The following is a 6,643-nucleotide window of genomic DNA, read 5'->3' as shown; positions in this document are numbered from 1 at the left end:
CAAAGAACCAATCTTGTAAACCTTTCGCAAACTCAAAAACTTTAATAGGAACAACGGTTAAGCTCTTACTCTGGATAGTCTCAAAGGCTCATCATTAATGGAGTCACCAAAGACAGGTTACTAGCCATGGCACACCTGTTAGATACACAGATATACTCAAGCGCAACTCACCACTCATTCACGGTGGCTTCATCAATTAAAAACCTTACATTTTATTTTATTTTTTTGGGCAATATTTTTGAGAATTATTTCCTCTTTGCAACTAGCTAAGTAAAAATATACTCTTAGAGTATTATTTACCTGGCTTTGTCATGACTCCTCTTCCCGCATCTCGATTCTCACAACCTGTTTTGCTCTCGTAGCACCACGGGGTGATATTCTGCTCTCCATCCCTGAAAGCCTTCCTTTCATTGCATGGTCAGTGTAGACCAATATCTACTGCACCTAATGAAGGATTTTTTGTAATCTTATCTAATCTTTGGTTAAGAACACCAGATCTTTCACTTAAGACAACCCTGTGGTGCAGTAGTCAGTGCTGTAGTCTCACAGATGCAGTGCTCTAGGTTTGAATCCTGTGCATCACTGACAGACTGAGGAGATCGTTCCTCCCCCACAATATGCGACTCTTCAATTCCACCCTGGGAGTAAACGTTAACATTATACAAAGTTATTGTCTGTTATACCTGCACTTTTATCACACTTTAATTTATTATTATTTTTTTTTATCAGTATGCTGCTGCTAGAGTATGTGAATTTCCCCTTGGGTTTAATAAAGTATCTATCTATCTATCTATCTATCTATCTATCTATCTATCTATCTATCTATCTATCTCATTTATAGGGCCAATATTGTGACTTATACCTTGATTTCTATGCCTCGTAAAACTCAGAAATGGCCAGTAGTACAGAATTTGTGACCTAATCCACTAAATGAGCCAAGGCTTTCTTGCTTGCTGGCTCCAAGCTCTAAAAAGATTGAGATTGAAAATGAGGCACAACTATTCATATCAATGACATATCCATCCTATTCCTGTCCTAGGCCTGCGTGAAAACCACCAGTTTGCCAATATGAACTGCTACCACCATGGGACTTGCTATGTCAATGTAGACAACGTCAAGTCAGCTACAGAAGAATGGGTCCATAAGAAAGACAAAATATTACGGTATATTGGATTGGAAGAGAAAGGTTTCAGATTGTTATGACAAGTATATTAGTGTTCATGAGAATTATGTTGAAAAACAAAACAGGTTTCATTTTACTGATGTTTCTCCTAGTAGGTCAGGCTTTAAGGCTTCTGAGTACCCCTTGGAAATATATATGTACAATACCCATCAAAAACTTTAGGACACCCCCATTTTTCCAGCTTTTTAGTGAATTTAAGCAGTTCATATCCAGTAAATAACCTAAAATGATGCAAATCTAAGTGGTAAACTGCAGGGGCTAAAAAATATGTTAAAAAAAAAAGAAAATTGATACAATTTTTAGAGTTATACAAAAGTCCTTTTCAGGAAACAAGTAATGAGTTTACAACGTACAGCTTTTCTCCAGCAGTGGAAGTCAGTTAAGCCTTGAAAGGTGATACAAACAATTCCTAGAGGTGTCCCAACTTGTGTTGATTACTTACAAACCCACTGTCTTTATGAAAGAAGTGTTGGAACAATCTGTGCTGCTATACCTTCTGAATCATTATTTGCATGATATGGTACCTTATATTGATATCATAATGGTGAGAAAAAGGCAACTAACAATTGAAGGCTGACAAACCATTGTAAACCTTAAAAGTTTATGTCTTTCCTTTAAAGAGATTGTGAGTACAGTGTCAGTGAGTACAGCTTCCTATACGATGAAAAAGAACTTGAAAACTGGAGGAACAGGTCTGGCAGACCCAAAGCCACAACAGAATCACAAGATTCTGAGAGTCAAGAGTTTGTGTGATAGGCACCTCATATGACAACAGCTTCACAACAGTCGAAGAAGGCAAGTCTGACTTTCTGTGCTTTAACTGCAGAACACATTATGACATTAAACTCTGTAATTTCAAAAAACAAAAGGAAAAATGGGGGTGTTCTAAAACTTTTAACCATGGTTTGTTACTGCCACCAGACTTGTCAAACCTATAGCTCAATGTCTTCTCTTCACAGTCTAAAGTGAGAGTGTTGTCCCCACACTGCTAAAGTATCTTAAAGCCTTTGTTTCTCATGTATCTTTATGGGTTTTTCTCCTCACACTCTGTTTATCCTTAAACAATCCAAAAATCTAGTGGTCTGATCTTAGTGAATGCTCTCTACAATATCAATTCCTGCCATGTACCCTATGATGGAAGAATTGTTTCTGCCCACTTCCTAATCCTTCTTCACAGTGTGAAGCCCAAGGGCATGTACAGCCGCCTTAACCCCGACATAGATGGGCAGGATACTAATTGCCACAGAGCACACGGTTTATTTACAGTTGTATACTCCACAACACACAAGGCAAAGTACAGAGCACAACACAGTCAGTCCCATCTCTTTCTACGGCCAGTCCTTCCGCCTCCACTCCTCCTTCCTGAGCTTCATTCACTTCCTCCCAATTCAGGCCATTGTGTGGTGGTGACTGGCTGCTTTTATAGAGCACCCAGAAGGAGTCCAGGTGCCCAATGAGCTTCTTCCGGCAGCACTTCCGGGTGTGGCAGAAGTGCTTCCAAATAGGGCCCTGCAAGCATCCAAGTGCCCTCTGGCGGTGGCCACAGGCCCTAGCAGGGTTGAGCTTCCATGCTCATGACCCGTGGTCCTTCCTGTTGGAAGCCAAAGGGGCTGCCCTCTGCCAGTCCGGAAAGGAAATGTCCTGGAAATGCTGTCTCCCCCAGTCCTTCCACATTCAGGGCAACCCTGCCAGGTATAAGCCCCTGCCTTTCGCCACAATAGTGATTATTCAATATAAGACATCTAAGCTGAATTCAAACCACTGTTCTCTATACTATTAGGACAAGAAGTTGAAAATACTCAGATATAAAAGTAAAATTCACAAGCATACCCTTCTATAAAAACACTTTCTAAACTCCCTTTTAATATTTTACTGTCATGAAGTGCACTGAGAAAGGCAAGGACCGGATTTGGATGGGACAACAAGGCAACACAGGGCACACTCTCTCAGACCAGGCCTATTTAGAGATGCCAGTCAAAGTCACCAGCTTGTCTTTAGGATGTAGGAGGAAACGGGGTGTCCACTGAAAACCCACACAAACACCATGTGAATGTATGCACTCCACACAGTCATTAGGCAGCAATTTGAACCCAGGACATGTAAGGCAGTTGAATCACCACTAATGAGCTATGCCATCCGATAACTTCTCTATACAGAAAAGCTATGCACTTTGAGGGTTTCCTTAATCCATCATGAAGCTATTCTTCTTGAAGAATTAACTCTCGTTTTTTGTTTGGAAATTCTACTGTGCATTTGTGAAAGCAAAAAAGATTATGTGCTTCACAGAATAATTTGCAGTTTACGGAAAAGACGCACTAACCTGCTGTGCTCTACTAATATGCCCTTTATAGATGAAAAATCATGCGCTACTTATTTTGCAAAATGGTTTGAAAGCCAAAAGCAGTCATCATCTTGGCAAGGCAAATGTATGATGACAGGTTGCTAGGCAGACCTCCCAGATGGGATATGTGTGCTTCTGCTTTTTTTTGGAATAGGGCCTATGTTTTGATTTGGCTGTAACTGCATGTGTCTGTCTTGCATTTCATGAGAGCTCTTTCTTATGGAACTGGGTCATTACCTTTTCTTATTTATTTTATGCATGGGCTCTTTAGTAAGGACGCTTTCAACTGCCCTTCCCAAGTCTTGTGGATTGTGTCTTTGGCAGTTATACAATCAATGTAAAATTATGGCTGCGCTTTTACTCATGGCATACTATTATTATTCCACAAATCAAAACGCAACATGTAAAAGGGTGATAGACTGAGGCTTGCACAACATATCTAGTTCTACTATTGAGATGTCATGTTAAAATACCCTTGCTGTGATATTCAGATATAAATAATTTTCAGATAGTAAGATACATTTGACTGACACTTGCATAGTAAGAATTTCAGGAAAGCTGTGCTGCTTTCTTATTTTATTTCTATCCAGATTCAAAAATATATCACATGATAAAATGGAGTCCATCTTCAGCTGCCCGCTTAATATCTGCACAGTGTATACATTTTAGCTCACAAAGTGAAGGATTGTGAACAAAGAGAATGTTTTTTTAGTCAAATATCAGGAGTGCAGAGGTTAGCCCTGCCAGATCATGGCTGTGCAAAACCCAAACTAGTCACTTTGTTTTGTTAATTGCCCTCCCTATGTTGGCGTGGAAGTTCCTCTGGTTGATCTAATTCTCCAAACACATAGAGGTGTATTGAATGTTCTAAATTAGACTGGTGTGTATGTGTGGGTAAGAGTGTCCTGTAATGGACAGACACCCCACTCAGAGCTGATTCACGGTTTGCTCCCAATGTTGTGACTTGGCCCTACGAGAGGGGGAGAAAGCAAAACATCTGCTTGAAGTCGGGGTGCAAGGCATCTTTGTAATGTGTCAAGAAGGACATCACCATGAATCCTTATAAAAAGGTTTTAGAACTTATTGTGGACTCTGTATGAGAAGGATTTAGGAGTCATACTTACTGCCAGACAGTGTTCAGAAGCCATTAAGAAGGCTAACAGAATGTCAGGTTATATAGTACGATGTGTGGAGTACAACAAGTCCAAGGAGTTTCTGCTCAAGCTTTATAACACACTGGTGAGGTCTCATCTGGAGTACTGTTTACAGGTTTGGTCTCCAGGCTACAAAAAGAACATAGCAGTGCTAGAAAAGGTCCAGAGAAGAGCGACTAGGCTAAATCTAGGGCTACAAGGGTATGAATTAGATTAAAAGATCTGAGCCTTTAAAGTTTAAGCAAAAAGAGATTAAGAGGAGACATGATTGTAGTGTTTAAATTATGAAGGGAAATAGTACAGTGGATCGAGATTGTTATTTTAAAATGAGTTCATCAAGAACAAGGATAGTCAGTTGGAAACTTGTTGCGGATAAATTTCGCAAAATATTTACAAAGTTTTTCTTCATACAGAGAACCATAGATAGTTGGAATAAGTTCCCAAGTAGTGTGGTAGACAGTAGGACTTCAGGGACTTTCAAAACTCGCCTCAATGTTATTTTAGAAGATGTAAGAGGACAGAACTGTCAAGCTCTGATGGGCTCAATGGCCTGTTCTCTTCTAGATTGTTCTAACATTAAAATGAAGTTCACTGTACTCTGTAAGCATGACAATAAAGCGTGATTTGACTTGACTAGACCATTAAACATAGGCTCTAATTATTTACTGGAAAATACTCTTATAGAGGCCACCTAGCAGAGAGACAAACACTGTCATCATTAGAGAAAAGAGCAATGTTGCTACATAAAGCAAGAGGACAACCAACCCAGTCCATGCCAAGTGTGTCTGACATTTTAACAGAAGAATAATACAGAGGGCAAAATAACATCAAACAAAAAGGGGGTAGCATATGGTCCCAAGTTGGGGGAGAGTTGAGACCATGTTATTCATTTAATAATGAGGACTGGCAGGAGGTCTATTATTACTCTTATGCCCATAAGTGGCAGCATGTGGGTGCTAACTGGGAGGAGGACCATCTAGCCATTTAAGGACTTGACCCGTTAGTGAGAACTGAGGGTTAAGGAGTGCAGTGATATTAGAGGAACACTGGGGCAAAGTTTTAGCCTGGTCACATTGTAACCAGAAAAGGGGACGACTCTGAGCTCAGAAGGGATTCCATTGATTAGCAAATTAACTAAAGCTATTTACTTTAAATATTTCCTTAATCCATTATGAAGCTAATCTTCATAAAATATATATATATTTTTTTTTTACATTCTATTGTACTTGTGAAATCAAAAAAGTTACTGTATGTACTCGCAGATAAGTCGGGGCTTGATTTTACCGTATAGTTTCTGGTATTTTATAATGTTGGTCGTATAAGTCGAATGTGGAAAACTCACACTATCTGTACAAGAGATTATGATATGTTAACACCTACCTGAGAGAGAAACCATGGAGCACACTTGTGCCTACATGACCACACGGCAATACCCATTTACACTGATTTGTGTTTTTTGTATCTCACATCCTCATACACCTTTATCGTAAGAGTATCCCTTATCTACGATGGAGCATTTAATCAGAAGAAAATATGGTTATAAATTAAAAGTCGATGAAGTGCCGAAAGAAATTGGTAACTGTGCTGCTGCAACAAAATGCAATGTGTAAGATAAACTAGTGTGAGACTGGAGGAAGCAGGAAGATGTAAAAAAAAATGAAGTGTCACATTTTTGAATGGGTGTATAAGTCGGAGTCTAATGTTATGATCGATTTTTTGGATTTTAAGACCCCACTTATATGCGAGTATATACAAGTATGTGCTTTACAGAATTATGTGCAATTTAGGAAAAGGTTTACTAACTTCAACCTAGAGGTGGCAGCATTTAGTTTAGAGCCAGGTGAACAAGAAAGAAAAGAAAGAAAGAAAGAAAGAAAGAAAGAAAGAAAGATGAGAGCTGAGTAAGTGCACATACTCTGTAGCAGGAGGAGGAGAAACAGTATTATCTTGTGTACAGACGACAGT

Source organism: Polypterus senegalus, chromosome 5 (genome assembly GCF_016835505.1).
Source record: "Polypterus senegalus isolate Bchr_013 chromosome 5, ASM1683550v1, whole genome shotgun sequence".
Lineage (NCBI taxonomy): Eukaryota > Metazoa > Chordata > Cladistia > Polypteriformes > Polypteridae > Polypterus > Polypterus senegalus.
Note: the sequence above shows the minus strand (reverse complement) of the source record.